The sequence below is a fragment of the Oncorhynchus clarkii genome, chromosome 11 (assembly GCF_045791955.1).
Source record: "Oncorhynchus clarkii lewisi isolate Uvic-CL-2024 chromosome 11, UVic_Ocla_1.0, whole genome shotgun sequence".
NCBI lineage: Eukaryota > Metazoa > Chordata > Actinopteri > Salmoniformes > Salmonidae > Oncorhynchus > Oncorhynchus clarkii.
This window is the reverse complement of record NC_092157.1, coordinates 28,786,957-28,813,011: the sequence shown is the minus strand read 5'-3', so window position 1 is coordinate 28,813,011 and position 26,055 is coordinate 28,786,957. Positions and strand designations below refer to the sequence as shown.

At 40.0% G+C, this 26,055-nt stretch overlaps 1 protein-coding gene across 1 annotated transcript in view; it reads left to right on the top strand.

The window, feature by feature from the left end:
- The window catches only part of LOC139420429 (cadherin-18-like), a 409,544-nt gene that overhangs the window by 49,303 nt on the left and 334,186 nt on the right, over positions 1–26,055 (top strand). The window contains exon 2 of the mRNA XM_071170553.1: positions 21,076–21,170. The gene's annotated coding sequence lies outside the window, so the exon portion shown is untranslated. The remainder of the gene's footprint in view (positions 1–21,075; positions 21,171–26,055) is intronic.

The following is a 26,055-nucleotide window of genomic DNA, read 5'->3' as shown; positions in this document are numbered from 1 at the left end:
AACAAATCAAAAACTGAAAAATTGGGTGTGCAAAATTATTCAGCCCCCTTAAGTTAATACTTTGTAGCGCCACCTTTTTCTGCGATTACAGCTGGAAGTCGCTTGGGATATGTCTCTATCAGTTTTGCACATCGAGAGACTGACATTTTTTCCCATTCCTCCTTGCAAAACAGCTCGAGCTCAGTGAGGTTGGATGGAGAGCATTTGTGAACAGCAGTTTTCAGTTCTTTCCACAGATTCTCGATTGGATTCAGGTCTGGACTTTGACTTGGCCATTCTAACACCTGGATATGTTTATTTTTGAACCATTCCATTGTAGATTTTGCTTTATGTTTTGGATTATTGTCTTGTTGGAAGACAAATCTCCGTCCCAGTCTCAGGTCTTTTGCAGACTCCATCAGGAGTCATTCTTCCAGAATGGTCCTGTATTTGGCTCCATCCATCTTCTCATTAATTTTAACCATCTTCCTTGTCCCTGCTGAAGAAAAGCAGGCCCAAACCATGATGCTGCCACCACCATGTTTGACAGTGGGGATGGTGTGTTCAGGGTGATGAGCTGTGTTGCTTTTACGCCAAACATAACGTCTTGCATTGTTGCCAAAAAGTTCAATTTTGGTTTCATCTGACCAGAGCACCTTCTTCCACATGTTTGGTGTGTCTCCCAGGTGGCTTGTGGCAAACTTTAAACAACACTTTTTATGGATATCTTTAAGAAATGGCTTTCTTCTTGCCACTCTTCCATAAAGGCCAGATTTGTGCAATATACGACTGATTGTTGTCCTATGGACAGAGTCTCCCACCTCAGCTGTAGATCTCTGCAGTTCATCCAGAGTGATCATGGGCCTCTTGGCTGCATCTCTGATCAGTCTTCTCCTTGTATGAGCTGAAAGTTTAGAGGGACGGCCAGGTCTTGGTTATTTGCAGTGGTCTGATACTCCTTCCATTTCAATATTATCGCTTGCACAGTGCTCCTTGGGATGTTTAAAGCTTGGGAAATATTTTTGTATCCAAATCCGGCTTTAAACTTCTTCACAACAGTATCTCGGACCTGCCTGGTGTGTTCCTTGTTCTTCATGATGCTCTCTGCGCTTTTAACGGACCTCTGAGACTATCACAGTGCAGGTGCATTTATACGGAGACTTGATTACACACAGGTGGATTGTATTTATCATCATTAGTCATTTAGGTCAACATTGGATCATTCAGAGATCCTCACTGAACTTCTGGAGAGAGTTTGCTGCACTGAAAGTAAAGGGGCTGAATAATTTTGCACGCCCAATTTTTCAGTTTTTTATTTGTTAAAAAAGTTTGAAATATCCAATAAATGTCGTTCCACTTCATGATTGTGTCCCACTTGTTGTTGATTCTTCACAAAAAAATACAGTTTTATATCTTTATGTTTGAAGCCTGAAATGTGGCAAAAGGTCGCAAAGTTCAAGGGGGCCGAATACTTTCGCAATGCACTGTACCTGCTCTACAGTATGCAGAGCAAATGGACATAGATAGTTGGTTGTCACACTTGCGTTCTGAAAACATGACAGTGAAAATTTGTATTTCTCCAATTTAAGTGTATAATGAGTCTATTATACATAACTGTTTCAGGTATCTCACCATGGCAATCAATCAACCTGGCTCTTGAGAAAAGTTGGAGAAAAAATGTGTTCAATTGACAGCAATATATTAAAAATGTTAGTAATTTAACAGCTATATGTTTTTTTGTGTGTTTTTTTACTCCACTACAATAGCAGTGTATTCCCAAAGATGTGTTCATAATAACACATCTTTGAATTTAAATCTAAATTCCTATATGCACCAAAAACATTACATACATGGTAAATCAGCATCCTGGGCAGGGTTTGCAGCATTATGGGCAGCATCCTGGGTAAGCTCACCATGGAACATTTCTCTCAAAGTATGTTTCACTCCAATAACCTCCTCCAGAATAAACATGTTACAACTTTACTCCGTAAGGGTACAAATGTTTAATAGATTTCTCCTTTCTTTTTGCACACGTTTCTTTATCTCAGTGGAGTCATGGTGACAGCATGTCAATTTGCAGATCAATTGTTGGCTCCTTGCCTCCAGCCACTGCATTGCATTACCATAGTAATATCTTGTGGACCCTCTTTTTAATGTCGAGGTCTACTCTCCAGGCAGGCTCAGAAATGAGTGGTTGGACTGTATATCTGGCATTAATTTCCTCATGTGTAATGGTATTTCTATGGTATGTCTGATTTGGAAGTAAGGATGAAATCAAAGCAGGTCTTGGATATAGTAAAGCATACATTACCAGTCCCCTTACATTATGACCACTGGATTGTAGTGGACACAGGATAGATTTTATTGCGAGGAACTCATATACACAAGGTGAATCTTTTTACAGCAAATTGCATGCAAATGTCCAAAATGACAGTATTTCTCTCAAAATACTTTGGTGAGATTGGATTTCAATAAGCTATTACAGCTGTACATGATTACATTGCAATCCTACAGTGTGGAGTATCTCCACAATACATATGTGTAAATGTACCATCTACAATAGCTATACTGAGGAAATGCCGTAAGGTAGCATTAGATCAGAACAGAAATCAGAGTCCATTTCATGTGGCCCTGCAGAGGGGGAGGCTGCTGAGTGAAAAACAATTAATTACAAAAACAAAATCCTTCCGCCAATTCACAGATGGCGGAGTGGCTGCCATTTAAGATGGGGGGATTGATTCCAAGGAATGTCCCCCTGGATGTGAAGAGAACCATGTCTCTTTTGCCAGGCAGAAATTTGGCATTTTCCAACTGTCGGCCGGCGTCATTTACTCTCTCACTATTCTCAGTCTGCACATGCCCATGGTCTAATATCCCAGATATCCACATCCCTAATCCCTGGCACGATGATATCCTCAATTAAAAAGGCATGGGGAAATTAGCTGCACTGCTAACGGGGACAAGAGGACATATTGTAATATTGAAAGAATTACAGAAGGAAGCACAAGATTGTAATATGCATGGATATCAAAATCATCAAAATCGATACATGTGAAGCTCACATTGTGTGTGTTGCAAATTGCAACATATTCCCTCATGCACCATTTTTTTATCTACCAGAGCCCTGGTCAAAGGTTTTGCACCATACAGGAAATAGTGTGATATAGGGAATAGTGTGACATTTGGGATGCAACCCCTCCCAGTCACTGGGGCAGAAATTGTATTCGGTAGAATTCACAGCTGTTGAATTTCTAGAGATCTACACCCCAGTGTCAGCTTGAGATCTTCTTTAACTAAGATGACTAGTTAACTGATTTTCTCAGCAGAATCAATACTTGTTCCTATAACCCAGACTAGCACACTGTTCCGAATTGTTGAGAAGATTAAGTATCATCTATTTTCCTCTATGTGTTTTGTCACAGTGAAAATGAGTTGCAACAGCGCAAATGTAGTATTGTTCTGAACCCTTCTAACCCTTCAAAAACATTAAGCATCCAATACCATCAGGAGAGAGAGAGAGAGAGAGAGAGAGAGAGAGGATTCAATAAATTCAGGAGTGGCTGGAAAGGAAATACAAGTGGGTCTCGTACAATGAGCTCTACTGTAAATGTCAGGCAATAAAGATGAAGATCAAATAAGATTCAGATTATCATTAATATAGATGTGTGTGGTCAGACCAATCTTCAATTTGGTGCATTTGATTACATAATCCTTGAAATTCTAAATAAGGCCTGTCGAATAATAGATAATTTTTCTTACAGAGTATAAATGCATTATTCATGATTGCAGTTTCTTCCGATAGACCCAATTGCTACACTTCTACTTCTATTGTGGTCTGACCCATCCTTGAAAATCCCTTCACCAAGATTTTAGGATCTAAGAATATACGTTATGGAGTTTATTATCCTCAGTGGCATAAAGGAATGACAATTCATCATTGCCACTATCATTACAGAAAAACCACATGAATTTCACATGTGAAAGGTAATGTGATCACTTGTGAAAATGTACATGTGACACTTCATGTAAAATATCACCACACGTGAAGTTCCGGAAAAATGTACATATGCAAAACAGGTGGACATTTCACATGTGAAATCGTGTGATTTCAAACATGTGAAATGATGTGGTTTTTCCATAAGGGCAACACCACTTCAAGTGACTTCCTGCATTCCCACAATGCTTCAGCGTTGTGACTTACTACCGAGACCACATATGTCAGTTCTGTCATGTTTACTGTGTTGGTGGGTGTCTTATTTTGATGTTGATCGCCCTGGATAGAAGACAGACTGTCATAATACATATTATGTGTAATATCTCCCCTACATCAGGCTATAGAAATGGTAAATAATATGGTAAATATGTCACTTTGCACATACGCCTCAGAGAACACTTACATATTCATGTAGTCTATGTACACTGCACAAATTATAAACGCAACATGCAACAATTTCATTGATCTTACTGAATTATAGTTCCTATGAGGAAAACAGTTAATTGAAATAAATACATTAGGACCAAATTTATGGATTTCACATGACTGGGCAGGGGAGCATCCATGGGTGACCCTGGCAGGTCATAGACCCATTCACTTGGGAGCCAGGCCCACCCACCAGGCCTAGGGCTCTATTACAGACAGAAATACTCCTCAGTTTCATCAGCTGTCCGGGTGGCTGGTCTCAGACGATCCCACAGGTGAAGAAGCCGGATGTGAAGGTCCTGGGCTAGCGTGGTTACACGTGGTCTCCGGTTGTGAGGCCGGTTGGAAGTACTGCCAAATTCTCTAAAACGATGCTGGAGGCAGCTTATGGTGGAGAAATTAACATTAAATGATCTGGCAACAGCTCTGGTGGACAATTGTGCAGTCAGCATGCCAATTGCACACTCCTTCAAAACTTGAGACATCTGTAGCATTGTGTTGCGTGACAAAACTGCACATTTTAGAGTGTCCTTTTATTGTCCCCAGCACAATTTGCACCTCTGTAATGATCATGCTGTTTATTCAGCTTCTTGATATGCCACACCTGTCAGGTAACTGGATTATCTTGGCAAAGGGGAAATGCTCACTAACAGGGATGTAAATACATTTGAAATAAATAAGCTTTTTTTGCATATAGAACATTTCTGGGATCTTTTATTTCAGCTCCTGAAACATGAGACCAACACTTTACATGTTGCCATTATATTTTTGGTCAGCATATTTACATTTTTATATATTCTGTACATATGCTCCTCTAGTCTTATAGGAGCCAAGTAGTGACTACTTTGGTAGATGGATGTCATAAACTTGAAATGAAAATATATAATTATTTAATGATCCCCCTGAGATATGCCTCCACACAACTGAGGAAGAAAATATGTCCAATATAGTGGAACATAGACAAAATAAGACCTCTGTTCTTTAACCAACACACCTTGTATCAATATTCATAATCTGTTATTTGTGCTCTTTATCATAATGCACTATGACTTTAAGAAAATCACCTGTATCGCTCATGTGCAGTTCTCAATTAATATTATCATAATCTGTTATTAGTGTTTTAGTGCTCTTGATCACAATGCTGTATGCGTAAAAAAAAAAAAACACCTGTATGGCTTGTGGGCTAAATGTAGAGATTGTACTGCTTATAATAGTTCCTCATCCATAGCAATGCCCTCTGAGATCCCAAGTCCCTTGACATAACTAGACTAGGTTCTAGCTGCATTTATTTATTTTTTTGCTCAAAATTGAGTTGTTGACATAGCCTTGTTCTGTTCAATCTTCTCTACCTATATAGTACTCTCAATTCACGTTGTTAAGTTCAAAAGAATGCAGGCTAAAAAAATAGCTGACACCATTCAGACCAATGAGGGTTTGGAATTTTAAAGCCAATTATCTTAGAATCATCTTTTTCAGATAGAACCCTAGCCCCAAGCGCTCAATAAATCAAAAGGTGGGACAGGTCCCTTGAAGTAAAATGCCATGCTAACCACACAAACATGGTGATATGGTGTGCATTCATGCAGTCATGACACTATTCACTATTTAGTCACTTTGAAAATATCATTAAAGACCCAACTTTGAAAATCCAATAATGTCCTATACGCTTTTAAGAAAGATTAAGGATAAGGATATTATTTGTATTATTGTTTGTTCAGCTGCTTTTCAAAATTAACCATTCCAAGGCATCACATTATTCACGTTCCTAATGGAAATGAGGGAAAACATCTGTGGGATTTGCGTTGTGCCCTCGTGAGACATCGACAAGAGCGGTTGCAGTTTGTAGGAAAACACACAGTAAATCTGTAAAGCTCTGTGGAGACCCATAGACTCTGGGTGGGTACAAACAAGGGCTGAACTTTGAGTGATCTTTAAATCCTGACGCAGACATGGCTGGCTACCCACGACGACTGTCAATGTCCAGGCCTCAGGGCTATAGTATAGTGGAAGCTGTGTCTGCTAAACCTGGTTAGCTGTGGATATAAACTGGCACCCACAAATCTGCGGTCTGCTGGATAGATTTAAAGTGACGTTTTAATTTGTGGGTCAGGTGTGGTCCAAGAGAGACTCATGGCAGGTATGGTACATATTAAATGCACCCTTCACATAAACTTGTGTGGTTTGCATTGCAGTTATGTGTGTGCATGTGGCATGTGTGCCTGCCTGCGTGTGTGTTCATATTTTTTCCCAGGTTTGTCATATTGTGGAAGGCAGATGCTGGATCTGTTCTGGCAGATGTAGTGCAGTTGAAGGTCTTGAAAATCAGACTCACATCGGTCTTTTCTGTGGACAAATAAATTATATTTATAGGAACTTTTAGTAAATGGTGGTTTGTAGAGAGTGAAGTGGTCAAGCCTTGCACAGTGATCTTTGTGACCACCTAATTGAGCCCACTGCCTGATATAAGAAAATGAGTCTTAAGCCACTGACTGCATCCCAAATAACACCCTATTCTTTACATAGTGCACTACTTTTGGCCAGAGCCCCTGGTAGTGCACACTATAGGGAATAGGGTGTCATTTGGGATGCAAAGTGTGGCTACAGCCTCCTCTTATGTGTTGTTGTTGTTGATATAGAATAGTATAATATGGTATAGAATATAATATAGAATAGTACAGTATTCTGCTGTAGAATAGTATACTGTAGTATCCTTTGATCATGTGCAGTACCAACTATAGAATGTTATAGAATATTATAATGTACAGTATACTACAGTGTTATCAGGGGAAAAAACACAGTAGTAAATACTACATTAATGGACCCAAAAACATTACAGTCCACAAAGACACAATACTTTGTTAATTAAGTAAATACCACAGTATTTAATTTGCATATACCCTGCCCATTCCTCTCCCCCATATCGCAATTTGTGCCACTCATAAGTGAGAGACCTACATGCCAAGGAAAGATCATATATTGTGTTTCCTACAGATTATAGAAAAGAGCAGAAGCTCTGAACTGTTCATTCAGACCTCCTTCCCTGCCTACATTACATGTTATGGAATATTTGCTCTTTTAGTATTTCTCCAGTAGATTTCCTCAAGGAGGAAGCTTCCACTTCAATGTCAAAGATAATAAAATTAATATACAATATATGTCACGTTCGTCATAACGAGGAGACCAAGGCGCAGCTTGATCTGAATACATTCTTCTTTAATAAACGAAGAACACGAAACAAACTAACAAACCGTGACGCTATAACACGAGTGCTGAAATGGAACTACACATAGACAATAACCCACACAATACCCAAGGAATATGACTACCTAAATATGGTCCCCAATCAGAGACAACGATAAACAGCTGCCTCTGATTGGGAACCAATCTAGGCAACCATAGACATATAAACACCTAGAAAATACAAAAACAACACAAATCACCCTCGTCACACCCTGACCTAACCAGAATAATAAAGATAACTAAGGTCAGGGCATGACAATATAGTAAACACTAAATCAAATCAAATTACTACAGTAAATACTGCTGTATAATACAGTCTGCAAAAACACTCAATAAACACTTTAGTATAGTACAGTCTGCAAAAATATTACGGTAAATACCAAGGTTATTATAGCTGTTTTGATATTAGTTTTTATATCTATTCATTTTGGGATTTTTATTTTGAATTCAGTTTAGTTTCAGTTAGTTTTCAGACCTTATTTGCTAGTTGTTTTTGTTAAAGTTGTATAAAAATATGTATATTTAGTTTTTATATGATTTACTTTCACTTTTAGTGTTAGGGACAGGAAGCATGCAGGGGAGGATAAGGAGCCAGTGGGATGTTACTTCTTGCAACTGGGGGTATTAATAATACATAAGGTGATGGGTAAGGTCATAGCTTAGGTTAGCACTTCTCATGACTCCCATACTACATAGAGCCCCACAGTGGAGGTGTCATAATAGCCATAAAACCTAGCGGTCAAACAGGAATAAGTGTCACGCCCTGATCTGTTTCACCTGTCCTTGTGGTTGTCTCCACCCCCTCCAGGTGTCGCTTATTTTCCCCAGTGTATTTATCCCTGTGTTTCCTGTCTCTCTGTGCCAGTTGGTCTTGTATGTTTCCAAGTCAGCCAGTGGTTTTGCTGTTCTCCTGCTTTTTTTTTTTGCATTCTCCTTTTTCTAGTCCTCCTGGTTTTGACCCTTGCCTGTTTCTGGACTTTGTACCCGCCTGCCTGACCATTCTGCCTGCCTTGACCACGAGCCTGTCTGCCACTCTGTACCTCCTGGACTCTGATCGGGTTTTGACCTTTTTGCCTGTCCACGACCATTCCGTTGCCTACCCCTTTGGATTAATAAACATTGTAAGATTCCAACCATCTGCCTCCTGTGTCTGCATTTGGTTCTCGCCTTGTGTGTTGATAATATGGTTGCAATCGTTTTTTCACCATTCCTTTTTCCCACAGGGGATTTTAGAAACACTTAAATTAATGGCTGTGTTTCACGTAGGCTTTCCTTGGAGTGACATTTTGATAATCATGTAAATCTCAAATGTATCACAGATTTCTGAGGTTTTTTTGTGTGCAACACAGCTTTGAGACAAAAGGTTTTTTTTCTCTTCCCTCCCAAGTTTCCATTAGCTCAGGAAGCGCAACACAAAACACCTCCGTGGGAATCTGTGTTAAAACGGTGCACAGTAAGTGCATTTTTTTGTATTTGTAAAATCATTTTGGGGTGATGAAAGTCCAAAACCGTATTGCACGGAGTGATTATTAACGATTAGACAAAGTGTGTCAGGACAGTTGTGCATGTTGGCCCTGCTGTGGTCAATTGTTGAAATGAGAACACATGGCTTTGGGCTCTCGATATATGGTTATTATTACATCCGTTGTTGGAATGAGACCAAGGTGCGGCGTGGTAAGCGTACAACTTTATTTTGAACACCAAAAAAAAAAAAGATAAACGAAGGTAAAGTTCTGCAGGCTATACAGCAACTAACAAAATCAAGATCCCACAACTGAAGGTGGGAAAAAGGGCTGCCTACGTATGATCCCCAATCAGAGACAACGATAAACAGCTGCCTCTGATTGGGAACCATACTAAGCCAACAAAGAAATAGAAACAGATTTGCCCACCAGAGTCACACCCTGACCTAACCAAATAGAGAATAAAAAGGCTCTCTAAGGTCAGGGCGTGACAGTTATGTTTAAATTATAATCAATTTTAATGTGACTTGGATTTAAAAGGAATATAACCGAGACTGGTGCAAAACAAATATGGTGGAAGGAAACTCCAATCCAATGCCTTTTACCTTTAGTATTATTTAGGAAGAATCAAGTTAGCTACCTAGCCACCCCCCCCCCCCCCCCCCCCGTGAGCTAGGGATAGCTAGTGATGATGATGCACAAACTAGGACTTTTTAAACATTCATCTCCTGACCGCATTTACCCGTCCAGATTCACTAGCTTGAAATTCCCCCAAATGCTTGAAAACCCCATTAATTTAGAAAACATAATTCATGCTGGTTTTTATTTTAGTTCACTTTGTATTCAAAAAATAATAGTTTCAGTATAGTTTTAGTTTTTCAAACTGGTTTGTTAAATTATTTTAAGTTTCCATGATTTTTTTAAAATTTCGTTTTAGTTTACTATAATAACCTTGGTAAATACCACAGTACACTAAAACACTACATTAATTACCATAGTATATACTGTACTACTATTTTCTATTTTCTACTATTTTCTTTTACTACAGTATTTATACTTTATACTGTAACTGTAAATACTAGAGTATACTATAGTAAATGCTACAGTGAATACTACAGAAGGGTCCACAAAAACACTACAGTGAATACTATAGTATTTCTGCCATAGTATTTTTTCACGTGGGTTGCTACAATGGAATCAATTTTCACCATTTCGGGAACTTTTCCCACTAATAGACAATCTGGATCGCCATTGGGGAAGCAGAGTTCACTCTCGTGACCTCCAGTGTTTCCTACACTGGACCAAACAACAAATGCTCATGTGAACAGAGTCCATGGACAAAATATGAAACTGAATTGGCCCAGTACAGTCAAAAATGCGATTTTCCAGTGTTTAATATACTGTATATTTCCACACTGAGGTTGGAGCAATACTGTGAAATTGTGAACATGATGATAATGCCCTATTAGAGTAAAAGCCGTTTGAAAAGACTGCCTGAATTGTTTTATTGTTTAATTTATTTAACCTTTATTTAACTAGGCAAGTCAGTTAAGAACACATTCTTATTTACAATGATGGCTTACCGTGGCCAAACTCTTCCCTAACCCAGACGACACTGGGCCAATTGTGTGCCGCCCTATGAGACTCCTGATCACGGCCAGTTGTGATACAGCCCGGGATCAAACCACAGTCTGTAGTGATGCCTCTAGCACTACGATGCAGTGCCTTAGACCGCAGCGCCACTCTGGAGAATTTTCAGCCTATTTTGGTGGGGTTGAGTTTTGGCCAGCCTGACCACATCACCAGGCAGTAAATTAGATAATAGTCCTATAAGAAAGAGAATTCCAAACCTCTCTGCCAATAACAGCTAGTTTTCAGTTTTTGCCTCCCAGTCAGACCATTTCCAGACTTTTAGCTAAATTCTTGCTTGAGAAATTGCTCTTTGCTAAGAAGCTATTTTGTTTATTTATTTTACCATTTTAATTGAAAACAATCACAATAAGATACTTAATTGTTAGCCAGAAATGTTTGACATTGAAAATGGCTGCATTGCACCTTTAATATCCACAGTCCTCACTCAAAGTGCAATGGACATTCCTTTTGTGTGGATTTGTAGATAAGGGATAAGTTTACCCCCAACTAAGGAATGTGATTTTGTTTAAATAATTGAATGATGTGACATGCATTCATTGTATTTCAATGCCAAGTTATGTAAAACATATTTAGTGATAGAGATAAAGACCAAGAATAAGGGCATGGACATTGTGTATGGTTGAAGACAGTTTAATGTATTTGTGGTATAGCGGAGGTAACATTAAATCAAAGAGTAATGGCTGATTATTTATTCTTCTCTATCCTTATGAATAATTCTCCTTTAGACATCATACAGGGTACATCCCAAATATCACACTTTTCTTTATACAGTGTACTACTTTTGACCAGGCTTACTTTTGAACACAGCCTGGTCAAAAACAGTGCACTAAATAGGGAATACTGTGCCATTTGGGACAGGCCCACAGTAACCAGCAGACCTTTTACAGTACCATGCCAGTAATATAGACCTACATATGTTTTCTTGACTGATGCCAACGCAAGCATATCTTCATAACAACATGATAGCATCCATCAATTACATGTATTATGGATATAGTGTGTACAGTATATGATGCTGCAGGGAAATCAGACTAAATAGAGATCTCTTCTTCACAGCACACACATGAAAGAAGATGAGAGAGGCTAGCAGTGAAATGAGCTAGCAAACTGTATTAAACATCCCTGTGTTTGCTAATTTAACCCATTTGGGACTGGGGGATATTGAAGCTCAACATATGATGAGTGAGAGTCACTTTGTCAGTCTCTCTATCTCCCACAGGCAAGCAATGGGAAGTCTTACTGTAGATTCTGACACCAGCGTTTATCCGTGCAGTTTTTTACTCCTGTCTCGCGATGCACAGTGAAAGTCTTCTGAATGAATTTACATTACAGCATTACATCCTCAGTATGTTAAAGAATACTAGAACCTCAGGGGGAAAATGGGTTGTAAATGTTGTGTGTATTGTATAGTCCGCTTGTTTTCAAATTCAATCTTTCCCATATCCCCCGGCAAGGAATATGACATTGTTATTCAATGTCTAACTCTCTGTGATTTGGAAGTTTAAGGCAGTAAATGACTAAACAAATATTACAAAGAATGAAATGTTGGTTGTGTGACAAGGAAATAATATTCATGGCGTATATGGACTGATACATTTTGACGATTAGAAATGTGAACTGACAACTTGCATAAGGCGCTGCGAAATCTAGCTGCCCTTAAAGACTGACATGGAGCACATGACACAATAAAGATATTATCCCCATAAAATAAAACAAAACCTTGCAACTATTCCAACCAGAGTCCTATTGTCATACCACATTAAAAAGCTGCTAGTTCTAGCCAAGAGATCTGATTGGTGAATTTGGGTAAAGTGATGTTGGCTTCTAGATTGAAATAAACATATTCATGTTACCATACTAGAACTTATTGATTACTTTACATGTATAATGAATATACAGTACCAGTCAGAAGTTTGGACACACCTACTCATTCAAGGGTTTTTCTATATTTTTTACTATTTTCTACATTGTAGACTAATAGTGAAGACAACACAACTATGAAATAAGACATATGGAATCATGTAGTAAACTAAAAAGTGTTAAAAAAAACTAAATATATTTTATATTTGAGATTCTTCAAAGTAGCCAACCTTTGCCTTGATGACAGCTATGCACACTATTGGCATTCTCTTAACCAGCTTCATGAGGTAGGCACATGGAATGTATTTCAATTCACAGTTGTGTCTTGTTAAAAGTTAATTTGTGGAATATCTTTCCTTCTAAATCCGTTTAAGCCAATCAGTTGTGTTGTGACAAGGTAGGGTTGGTATACAGAAGATAGCCCTAAAAGACCAAGTTCATATTATGGCAAGAACATCTCAAATATGCAAAGAGAAACAACAGTCCATCATTACTTTAAGACATGAAGGTCAGTCAATCCGGAACATTTCAAGAACTTTGAAAGTTTCTTCAAGTGCAGTTACAAAAACCATCAAGTGCTATGATGAAACTGACTCTGATGAGGACCGCCACAGGAAAGGAAGACCCAGAGTTACCTCTGCTGCAGAGGATAAGTTCATTAGAGATAACCGCACCTCAGAAATTGCAGCCCAAATAAATGCTTCACGGAGTTGGGGTCAATGGTGGGTGGATATGAACTAGGAGTATGGAAAGTTACTGAGTGAGACAATGAGGGGAGACAGGAAGTTTAAATTCGGTCAAACATGTCATTGTTAAATCTCATGGATCCTATGGACAGAGGGTAAGGGCAACACTCTTTCAGTCACTGATAAGGTAGGACAGCCATGGACTAGGGAGGAGTGAGGAATTCGGCCCGAGGTCAGGTCAGATCAGGTGAAAAGTAACAGTCGTATGACACACACACAAACACGTATACTTACATGCCCAACAGGAGGCGGATGTAGTGTGTACAGTATATGTCATGTCTACACCAGTGAGAGGAACTAATTAAGTTCCTGACGAGCTGCAGAGATGTGTTGGCTGTCAAGATGTGCAATAAGGTGACTCCTAGTCGGAGGGTATATACTGTATATATGTGCTTGTGTAAACATGTCTTTGTCTTTGCAGCTGTTTGACTCAGTGGGTGAATAAACTTGGTTTGAGCTTTTCCCAGTTGCCCGTGAGTTTACACTGTTAGTCAGAACCTACCAGTGATAACACAAATTGTCTTGTGTGTGAATGCTTTAACGTTACAGACCAAACATAAAGCTTTGATCTGTGTAACTATCAAATGCTCCTTAATCTTTTTTGAGTTATAGTATACTTAAGATGTCCTTGGCTGATGCTCTCTTTCTAGCAATATCAACACTTTCAACTGGCAGCTGGCAAACAAACTGGAACATACCATCCCTTTCTGAGCTGCAACTTTCTTTCTCTCTGTTTCACCGTTTAAAGTCAGTGACTGAACCCTTTGATGAGTTACGATTTTTCCTAGAGTAATCTTTTGATATTCCCTGTTTTGCTTTCCTGCTCCGAGCCATGCCCCAATGTCAATGTCAGCCTAAAATATTGATATGGCAATGATCCCCAGCGTTGGCAAGCAGAGGAAGAGGACGAGTAGGAGGAGTAGGAGGGGGAGAAGGGGAGACAGCTAATGTAATTATTTTCTGTCCTCCCTCATCCCCTGCCTTGAACCAACTGCAGGAAGGAACACACCCAGACACACGCACCCACCAAACACACACACGCACTGCTGGAGGTCAAAACAAAGTGGTGGAGCCAAAAAGCGAGATTACAGTGACGGAAAAGAATGGCACTGAGTTGAAAGAGCTATGGGGAGGAGAGAAGGAGAAGATGGATATGGTAAGTGACAGCCCGTCTCATGGATAAAAGATAGCCACTGCCAAAGGAGAGAAGAAAGTAGCAGAGGTAGCCATAAACAAAAAGGTAGAAGAGGAAGGGGAAAAGAAAAGTGGAATATTAGAGACGAGGCAGGGAAGAAACATTTTCAAATGCCAGGATGTTACTTAGGAATATCATCACTTACTCATCATTACTTTAAGGGTTCTAGTTTATACACCTGTAGTTGATTCAACGGCCAAATCACAACATTATTTTAGCCTTGGGCGCAATTCTGTCTAGGAAAGTTGAACAGAGTACATATTCTATTTGAGGCTGGTACATTCTGTTCACATAGCATATTATACACAGACAGATACCATGGAAAATACTGCAATGATAAAATAATAGAATCCATTGAATTCTTGGTTGAAAACGCCTGACAGTTTTTAATAACAACCATAGTGTAACGGCCGTTGATGGAAGAAGGTGAGGACCAAGGTGCAGCGTGGTACGTGTTCATATTGTTTAATAGGATTAGAACACTGAAAATACAAAAAAACAACAAAGTGAACGAAACAGATCTGTCTGGTGCAGATACAAACACTCAACAGAAAACAACTACCCACAAAACCCATGTGGGCAAGAGCTACCTAAGTATGTTTCTCAATCAGAGACAACGATAGACAGCTATCACTGATTGAGAACCATACCCGGCCAAAAACAAGAAATACAAAAACATATAAAAAGGAACATAGAATGCCCACCCTAGTCACACCCTTGCCTAACCAAAATAGAGAGTAAAAGCCTTTCTATGGCCAGGGCGTGACACATAGCCTGCATACCCTTTAGAAAATGCTCAAAGTAAACTCAAGTGGTTATAATGGAGCCACCTATATTCAATGAACAGACATTTTCCATTCTCATTGTAAAGTACAGGTTAAGAGGAGGTCAGGCCATCACTTTATGCATGTCCTATGTGAGTAATATGGTTATTAATCCCACTTACATGACCCAGCAGTAATAGGAGCATTCACATAGTACATTTTCCAAAGAAATTAACCATACAGAAAGAGAGGGTTGGTAATGTATGGTGTGGCGTGGGAGTCTCTCAGTCCCTGTGTCTGTCCCAAATGGCATGCTATTCCCTTTATAGTGCACAACTTTTGAGCAGGGCCCATAGGAATTTGATCAGAAAAACCAAATAGGAAATAGGGTGGCATTTCTTAAAACAGCCCAGTCTTAATTAATCACCAGGTTTTTTTCTCCATATCTACATTTTAATATAACAGATAATGCCCTTTAAGTGTTAACTGCTTTTGGTTGCTGCTATAAGCAGATAAGTATCTGCTGCCTGCCTACCGTGTGTTGTGTTCTCCCAAAGCAGACCTGACACAGCCTTCAATGCCATTATGCCATGTTACACGAATGACCTAACACACAACCCCATGTAACCACCTGCATTAGTAGCCCAGTGCAGAGCCAGACCAGACCTCTTACATCAGAAGCAGCAGCATGTGGCTGGCTATCATACTGTAGTCTAGAACTGTGTCCCAAATGGCACGCTTTTCCTAATATAGTGCATTACTTTTGACCAGGGCCCAGTAGTACACTAAATAGAGAATAGGGTGCCATTTGGGACACAAACTAGATTATGGACCCATGTGCCCCTAGGGGACATGGAGACACTGATCATAACAGAGCAATAGAACATTAATTAATAGCATTGTAATAAAGTGTCATACCGATGCCATTACGCACGCACAGCAGGGACCCATTTCTTACTGCCCTATCTTGGCTAACCAGCAGCAAGTCAGTTCAGTGCTACAGTACAGTGGCGGGGCAGGGTGGGCAAGACAACTCATGTAACACACACATGCGCACACACACACAGACATACACATATCTACGGGGCTGTAGTGGAGCGGGTCGACACAGCTCCTCTTCCTGCTCAGGAGGTTGAAAAGATTTGGTATGGGCCCTCAAATCCTAGAAAAGATCTACAGCTGCATCATTGAGAGCATATTGACTGGCTGCATCACTGCATGCTATGGCAAGTGCACCGCAAGTGCATCACATGGTGCTACAGAGGGACATGTGGACAGCCCAGCCGCACTCGCTGCCATCCAGAACCTGTATATCAGGCGGTGTGAAAGGAAGGCCTGGAAAATTGTTAAAGACCTCAGCCACCCAAGCCATAGACCTTTCTCTCTGTTTCCGCATGTCATGCCGTACCGGAGCACCACGTATTACACAAACAGGCTCCTGAACAGCTTCTATTCCCAAGTCATAAGACTGCTAAATAGCTAACAAAATGGCTGCACAGACTATCTGCATTGACCCTTTTATTTTATTGGTATGAACTTTATGCACACTCACACTCCAACACACAAACACACGCACAGACACACATTTATACTGACTCTACACACAGGCACACACACTCACATACAATCACCACATATGCTGCTGCTACACTGTTTATCATATCCTGAAGCCTAGTAACCTTACCCCTATACACACTGTATCTACCCTACTACTCCAGTATCCCTGCACATTGTACAAATGGTATCGGCACTGACCCTGGCACTGACCCTGTATATAGCTTACTTACTTTCTCATGTTCCTTTTTATTTCTATATCACATGTTTTTTTTTGTTCTACTTTATTTGATAGATCTAATATGGATTACAGCATTATTGGGAAAGAGCCTGTGTCACGATCGTTGTTAGAATGATTGGACCAAGGCACAGCGTCCGTAGATCTCCACATGTTTTTAATAAATGAGACTCACTAAAAAACAATACAGAATAAACGAACCGTGAAGTAAAGGCAGTGTTAACAGGCACTACACAAAAACAAGATCCCACAAACAACAGGTGGGAAAAAAGGCTGCCTAAATATGATCCCCAATCAGAGACATAAAGACAGCTGCCTCTGATTGGGAACCATATCAGGCCAACCTAGAAATATACAAACTAGAGTACCCAACCTAGTCACACCCTGACCTAACCAAAATAGAGAATAAAAAGGCTCTCTAAGGTCAGGGCGTGACAGCCTGGAAGAAAGGCATTTCACTGAACTTGTGCACGTGACAATAAAACTTGAAACACACGCGGCTCGCAGGCACACTGTCTGTCAGGATCAACAACAAGGTTAACAGCCTTTTAGCGAGCGGCAGAGCCAGCAAAGTTCTGACTCCGGGCCCTTTAAAACAGATCCCTCTTCCCCGGCTCATGAACTTGTCTTGTTTAATGAAATTTAGTAGTGAGCAAGTTCAACTTCTACCCACTGCTTAACAGAGTGTGTCTTCCCTCACACGCAGGATAATGCAAAATGGGAGAATCAGATCTCTGTCTACTCTTCCATAGTGTTCAATGATATGTCATACCTGAACTCATGAACATGTACCCATAACACAATCCAACAACATATTGTATAAGAGGAGACCAATACTGAGACCATAGCACCTATTGAATCAAAATTGCATTTTGGGCCCTGGTTTATTAAATATGGAATATGGTGCCATTTGGGATGCACGGTGTGTGATGCAGGTACAGTGTCTTGCCACTGCAAGAGCCTCTTGGCACTGCCAGTTTCCTCATCTCACTGGTGTGCAGCATTAGCCTTGAAAAGCAGCAAAAACATTTTGTATGTAATGTTGTTAAGACCCGAACGTCAGTCTGCCTGACAGCTGCATCCATCATTGTCAATGCAGACCTCAAGGTTCTGCCAAATGATACACGAGGAATTTGAATGTCTCACTCAGGTGTCTCAAAACATTGTGGAGGGAGAGAGGAGGCAAAGCTAAGTGAAAGTGACAAGGCACACTACGCCCTCCTCTTCTCCGTACTCCTCAGATGTCTTTCTAACTGGCTGCGGATAGAGTCAGTCCTAACCGAATATTGTAGATATGCCACAACACTGTTTCAAATGCTTCATTGTTGATATCCAGAGGAAGAATTAAATAGTTGTTTTTACATTTCGTATATACTTCAAATGCATCTCACTTCAGTTAAAACCAACATGGTACTTTGTGTGTCTTCTGCCACTTGTACAGACCATAAAAATCTCTGATATCTGAAAATATAGAATTTTGTTTAGTTTCACATACACTGTGTGCTAATATTGTATATTTTGTTGCTTACAAGTCGAATGCCCGGATGAGGCCATAAGGAAAGTGTTTTCTGACTGAGTGATGTTGTCATGCCCTGATCTGTTTCACCTTTCTTTGTGATTGTCTCCACCCACCTCCAGGTGTCACCCGTTTTATCATTAGTCTCTGGGTACTTAGTCCTGTGTTCCCTGCTTGTCTGTTGCCAGTTTGTCAAGTCAACCAGTGTGGTTTTCCTCCCTGGTCTCCTGCTTCCCCGCCACCTGACCAGTCTGCCTGCCCTGACCTTGAGCCTGCCTGCCACTCTGACCCCCTGGACTCTGACCTGGTTTTGATCTTTTACCTGTCCATGACCATTCTCTTGCCTACTCCTTGGATTCTAATACATATCAGAGACTTAAACCCTCTGCCTCCCGTGGCTGCATCTGGGTCTCGCCTTGTGCCCTTATAGGTGTCTGTGACTTCTCTCTCTGCCTAACTAGACCATCAGTTCATGAAAGAAACATGAAAGGAACTCACCTGCCTTTCATCATCTGGAGCATGATTATTACACAAACCAGTCAATTAAAGGGAATTAGACTCGTTAAAGGTTAGAAACACAGATTGCTGTCAAGTAATTTATTGTATCATTAATAGACTTATTTGATGTTTTGTTCATTTTAAATCACAGCCTTTTTAGACCAGGGATTGACCAGTTTTGGTCAGTCTGTTGTATAGTTTTGTTACTATTCAACCTATTCCTCCCTCCATAACTTATCCTTACATATACTGTGAGGTATGTTGTTGAATTTTTCAACTTTGAATCCACACCTTTTCTTTACCCTCTCCTCCCTAAGCTTGTTTTGTCCCTTCTCTTTGGCGGCAGGTATCAGTGCCCCCTTACCGGCCTGTCAATCTCTCTGCTGTGACTTTTGTCTTGATTTTCTTCCACCTTGAACTTGTTCTTTGGCCCAAAAAGAGACAGGAGACAGATTAATGGCACTCCTTTGAAATCATAGTCACATAGCTTCCAGGCAGCCACCACCACCACTCGTACTCCACCTCCTCCACCATGAAAATAAATCTCCAGTTTCCCATCTGTTACTTCTGTATAATATCCACTGCCAAATATTCATCTTGATTTTTACCCAAGTTGAAAACACAGAAGAGAGAGAGTTTTATATGGGTGTTCACCGGCCAATGAAGTGACTGCCAGTGGGAGGGCAGTTAGAGGACAGTTATTCTACAAAGCAAAGTTTTAAATTAAACACATTTATGTAGTATGTTAAAAGTAACACATAAGGGTATGTGTATGCAAGTGTGTGTTTAAAGGCACGGAGGCAGTAAAAAATGTGATTCTCCTGTGTTCTATATAGTATATATGAACATTACGAATTTGGAATAATACTGTGAAATTGTGGAAATTACGATAGTCTTTTTAGGGTAAGAGCTGTTTAAAAATACCGCCTTCAATATCAGGTTGTTTTGGTTACGTGGAGTTTTGCCCTGCCTGGTTTCAATTAGTAAATAGACCAAAAATAGTTCCAAACCTCTGCCATTTTTCCAGTAGATGAGTTGCTTGGGAAATTGCTCTTTGCTTGTAAACCATTTCCATTCAAAACAATCACGGTATATGGAGATATAAATGGTTGCATTGGACCTTTATGTCTTTGGCTGCATGATTCATACATGTACAGTAAAAGGATTGTACATTTTACATGGGATTTTGTACAGTAAAGTGTTGTTCATATTACATGGGAATTCACAAAATCAATGAACTTACTGCAAGGTTGCTTTTACCAGAATATGTCCTGAGCAATATTTTTAGATTTCCCATTCCTATATTTAACCCTACATAGACTGTACAGTAGAATAATGCTGTCAGATAAAGGAGTGCTAATTTACACTGTTTGAGCTATAGAAGATGGAATTGGCTTCCTTGTACAGCATCCATAAGGAGTATGTTTGATTTGTTTTAATTTAATCAGGTTACTTTAGAGGAGAGTATTTGTGAGGAAATCATTTAACCCGAGCGATGTAAATATGTGTGGGCTGAGAAATGGAAAGTTTGAATGACTTCTAATTCTGCCAGATGTCTGTTTCATAAATATAATGAGATGCAAATTGATGTTGTCACAAATAATCAACTGTGGCAGTGTACTGCTTTTACCTCCATATGTTTTGAAAACGGAAGACTTGTGCTGCATCTGAAAACCTGTAGGTAGCTTCTAGCTTCCATTATTGTACTCGCTGACAACTTGTCAAAACAAGTTTGGATTATTTTGTTCTACTAAACATTCCATCATAATGAAGCATTTTAAAAACAATATGTGGAGTGCATTGATCCTCGTGTTTTAAGCTTCTACCTTGTTGTTGTGGAACGGGTTGTGTTGTGGCAATGTGTCTCACGGTGGTACTCTACTGCATTATAGATGGTTTCAAATGTCAAAACCAAACCAAATGCTATTCTCTGTTCTTTTCTGTTACAGAGCATAGGAGATGGAAGAGGACTGACCAGTGGGAGACCAAGGGCAGACGCCTCCATTGATCTATGTGAGGAGGGTCTACGGTGCCAAACAACAAGGTGAGCTGTCTAATAAATGACAAGCACACAGATGGGGACTGTTTGTGCACGCCACAAGTGTAGCCTACAGGGCACAAAGCTGATTTATTTTGTCTGGTCTCTGCTCTGTTCACATAGTTTGGATAAAAGGGATGGTGAGTGTGAGTGAGTGAGTGAGTGAGTGAGTGAGTGAGTGAGTGTGTGCATGTCTGTCTGTCTGTTTGTCTGTGTCTGTGTGTGGTTAAGTTGGAGGGGTCATGTCTCACAGTATAAGTGTGACATGGTCTGACAACCAAAACTGAGCACTTTCTTTCATGCAAACAAACCCACCCTGTATACTGTAGGTGCTTGTGGCTGAAGACTGAATCATTGACGCGTGAGCATTGATTTAATGAATTAGCAAACAATTGCAAGACCTTGGAGGTGAAAGCATTGTATAAAGTGTGTGATGTTGTTTGTTTGGTGTAGATAACTGTTCCGTTGTGTGTAAAATAACCCGAATCCCATTGAGTTTCGGTTCTCAGGGATGCAGAAAATGACTAAATGTGTAACCAATTTTCTTCCTGCTTGTACAGGAATTGCAAGGCCAACAAAACACAAAAACAGTTGATGATCCTTAACCGTGTGAAACTGACTCTGAGTCTCATGAATAGATCAAAGGGGAAATTGGTGTGCTACACTGTATTTCTGTGTTGTGGAAATGTTAGGCTCAAATGGCACCCTTTTCCTATGTAGTGCACTACTTTTGACCAGGGCCCATGGGGCTCCGGTCAAAAGTAGTGCACTATATAGGGAATAGGGTGTCATTTGGGATGCTATATGTTGTTCCTCTAGTCTAGATGCTAGGGACATACCCTAAGCAAAAATGCTGAGCCAATGGAGTAGAAATGAGTGATTAAGCATAGTTTTGCAAACTAATCGAAATTGCACACAATAAAGCTAATTTTAGAAGCCCTATTTAGAAGTAATGCCTGGCAAATACAAACAGGCCAGGGGAACCTGTGGTTTTAAGTGGCCAAATGTGCAGTCTCGGTTTATTCAATTTTGCAAGTCACTTAATTTAATGTAGCTCTCGTTTGATAGGGTTGTAAAGGGGATAGAGGAGTGTTCTGTAACAATTGCATAGCAAACTTTACATAGCAGGTTGTCATAGCGGCAAAATAGTTCTCAATTATAAAACAACATAAATGCATAAGAACGGTCTGTTCACGTTTAGTTTTGTTGTTGCAGACAACACAGTAGTTATTTATTCAACGCAGGATTTGTAAATGGCTCTCCTCTTTGGATTAATGTGGCATTTTGCCGCCATGTGATTGTGTCAAACATCAAAGGGCTGAGTGATTGGTGATAGGCTATAGAACGTTGTAAAACAGACAAAGATATATCAATGCCTAAAATTATCGTAATGATTCAGAATCAGTGCTTTACAGCATACATGCGATTAAGATCAGTCAACCGGTTAAAATGCATAATTAGAATTGGAATCAGAATCACCTAAATTTGCTAAATACATTTGCATGTTCAGGAATTTGTGAAATGGTGCTGCCACAATAAACAGAATATACAGACATTAAACAGGTTATACAGACCACATATGTAGAAGCAGAGTTTACACAAATGTGGTATGTACCTACACTAAGCTAAGAACTACAGGCTACACAATAAACATTGAGCTACATGACACATTCTGTATGTAGAGATGTATAAATAAAAATAGTGATCAGTGATGTAGTGGTAAAAAATAAGGTGGGTAAAAGCTGATAGTTTGTGGCAAATGAAGTAACACTTCCTATATTTTAAATATTTTATGTGTTTAAAGCGTTTAAGTGTGTGTACCCTCCACTACTCCACTGATTGACATGTGGGATCATACCCAGTTAGGGTACGAATAAAAAAGACAAGTATTATTATCTAGAAGTTTAGTTATTTTTACAAGAGGAGAAAGTGAGATGACTAAGGACATTTAGAAAAAGGCAAGATACCGATAACCCGAATATGCATTACCTGAAATATATTTGCCATTTACAACTACCATAATGTAAAGGGGATGTGTGTACTCCAATATACAGCTACTACGTTGAACTGAGAAATCAACTTTATGGCTGTTAAGTTTGACTTTAACATATAGGTAGCATTATTCATTCATCCTCATGTAGTTATTTATTTATCGGCAAAGACGAAAGAAAGTCAGGCTGCGACTCATGAACTCCTTTGATTCATAAAGGATGAATGGGTATAGTACACCAACAATTTGAAGGGAATTGTGTTGTGTCCATGCCAAACAGGGCTGAACTGCACCACTCCTCGAATAAGACAACGTGGCTAAATCAATCATCTCTTTGGAAACACTGTATGGTAGTATTTTTTGGTTCATTTCTCCAGGATACTATGATGACTTGCTGTCATAGCCCTATTTTTTTTACCACTTTTTCTCCCCAATTTCATCATATACAATTGGTAGTTACAATCTTGTCCCATCGCTGCAACTCCCGCACGGGCTCGGGAGAGGCGAAGGTCAAGAGCCGTGCGTCCTCCGAAACACAACCCAGCCAAGCCGCACTGCTTCTTGACACAACGCCAGCTTAACCCAGAAGCCAGCCACACCAATATGTCGGAGAAAACACTGTACACCTGGCGACCATGTCAGCATGTATTACGCACAGCCCGGCACAGGAGTCACTAGTGCACAATGGAACAGGAACATCCCTGCCAGCCAACCCTCCCCTAAACCGGACGACGCTGGGCCGATTGTGCGCCGCCCCATGGGTCTCCCGGTCGCGCTAGGCTGTGACAGAGCCTGGACTCAAACCAGGATCTCTAGTGGGACAGCTAACATTGCGATGCAGTGCCTTAGACCACTTGGAGTCTGCTACTTGGGAGGACTTCATAGCCTTTTCTACCAAGACCATTCATCTTCAAAGGGTGTGAAGCAGAGGAGGCTGGTGGAAGGAGCTATAGGAGAACAGGCTCATTATAATGGCTGGAATGGAATAAATGACACGATATCAAACATATGACATGTTTGAACACGCCTACTCATTCCAGGATTTTTCTTTATTTTTACTATTTCCTACATTGTAGAATAATTGTGAAGATAAACTATAAAATAACACATACGGAATCATCTAGTAACCAAAAAAGTGTCAAACAAATTAAAATATGGTTTAGATTCTTCAAAATAGCCACCCTTTGCCCTGATGACAGCTTTGCACACTCTTGGCATTCTCTCAACCAGCTTCACCTGGAATGCTTTTGCAACAGTCTTAAAGGAGTTCCCACATATGCTGAGCACTTGTTGGCTACCTTTCCTTCACTCTGCAGTCCAACTCATCCTAAACTATCTCAATTGGTATGGAGGTTGGGTGATTGTGGAGGCCATGTCATCTGATGCAGCACTCCATCACACTCCCTCTTGGTCAAATAGCCTTTACACAGCCTGGAGATGTGTTGGGTCATTGTTCTGTTGAAAAACAAATGTCCCACTGAGCACAAACCAGATGGGATGGCATATCGCTGCAGAATGCTGTGTTAGCCATGCTGGTTAAGTGTGCCTTGAATTCTAAATAAATCACTGACAGTGTCACCAACAAAGCACCCCAACACCTTCACACCTGCTCCTCCATGCTTCATGGTGGGAACCACACATGCGGAGATCATCCGTTCACCTAGTCTGTGTTTCACAAAGACACAGCGGTTGAAACCAAAAATCACAAATTTGACTCATCAGACCAAAGGACAGATTTCCACCGGTCTAATGTCCATTGCTCATGTTTCTTGGCCCAAGCAAGTCTCTTCTTATTATTGGTGTCCTTTAGTGGTGTTTTCTTTCCAGCAATTTGACCATGAAGTCCTGATTCCCGCAGTCAACCTCTGAACAGTTGATGTTGAGATGTGTCTGTTACCTGAACTCTGTGAAGCATTTATTTGAGCTGCAATTTCTGAGGCTGGTAACTCTAATGAACGTATCCTCTGCAGCAGAGGTAACTCTGGGTCTTAATTTCCTGTGGCGGTCCTCATGAGAGCCAGTTTTATCATAGCGCTTGATGTTTGTTTGCGACTGCACTTGAAGAAACTTTGAAAGTTCTTGAAATGTTCCGGATTGACTGACCTTCATGTCTTAAAGTAATGAAGGACTGTCTTTTCTCTTTCCTTATTAGATTTTTTCTTGGCATAATATGGACTTAGTCTTTTACTAAATAGGGCTATCTTCTGTATACCACCATACCATACGTCACAACACAACTGACTGGCTCAAACACATTAATTAAGAAATAAAGACATTCCAAAAATACATTTTTAACAAGGCACACCTGTGAATTGAAATGCATTCCAGGTGACTACCTCATGAAGCTGGTTGAGAGAATGCCAAGAGTGTGCAAAGCTGACATCAAGGCAAAGGGTGTGCAAAGCTGACATCAAGGCAAAGAGTGGCTACTTTGAAGAATCTCAAATATAAAATATATTTTGATTTGTTTAACACTTTTTTGTTTTCTTTTTTGATTCCATAAGTGTTATTTCATAGTTTTGGTTTCTTCACTATTATTCTACATAGAAAACAATAAAAATAAAGAAAAACCTAGGAATGAGTAGGTGTGTCCAAACTTTTGACTGGTAAGAGCTAGAATTATCACTTTTGCAACAAACTGTCAAAATTAAGTACTTAAGTACTGTAAGTACTTTGTTTGTTTTTCTGAGAACTGTGTGTGTGTGCATGCAAGCATGCATTAGTGCGTGCAGCTTTATTTTCTATGGATCCATTTCTGTGATTGTGTAGAGAGCGTAAAGACAAGATCTGCGTCCCCCTGCATCCCTAGCACCCTATTTCCTATATAGTGGACTACTTTGACAACCAGAAACCTTGTCAAAAGTAGTAAACTATATAGGAAAGGTGCCATTTGTGTTGCAA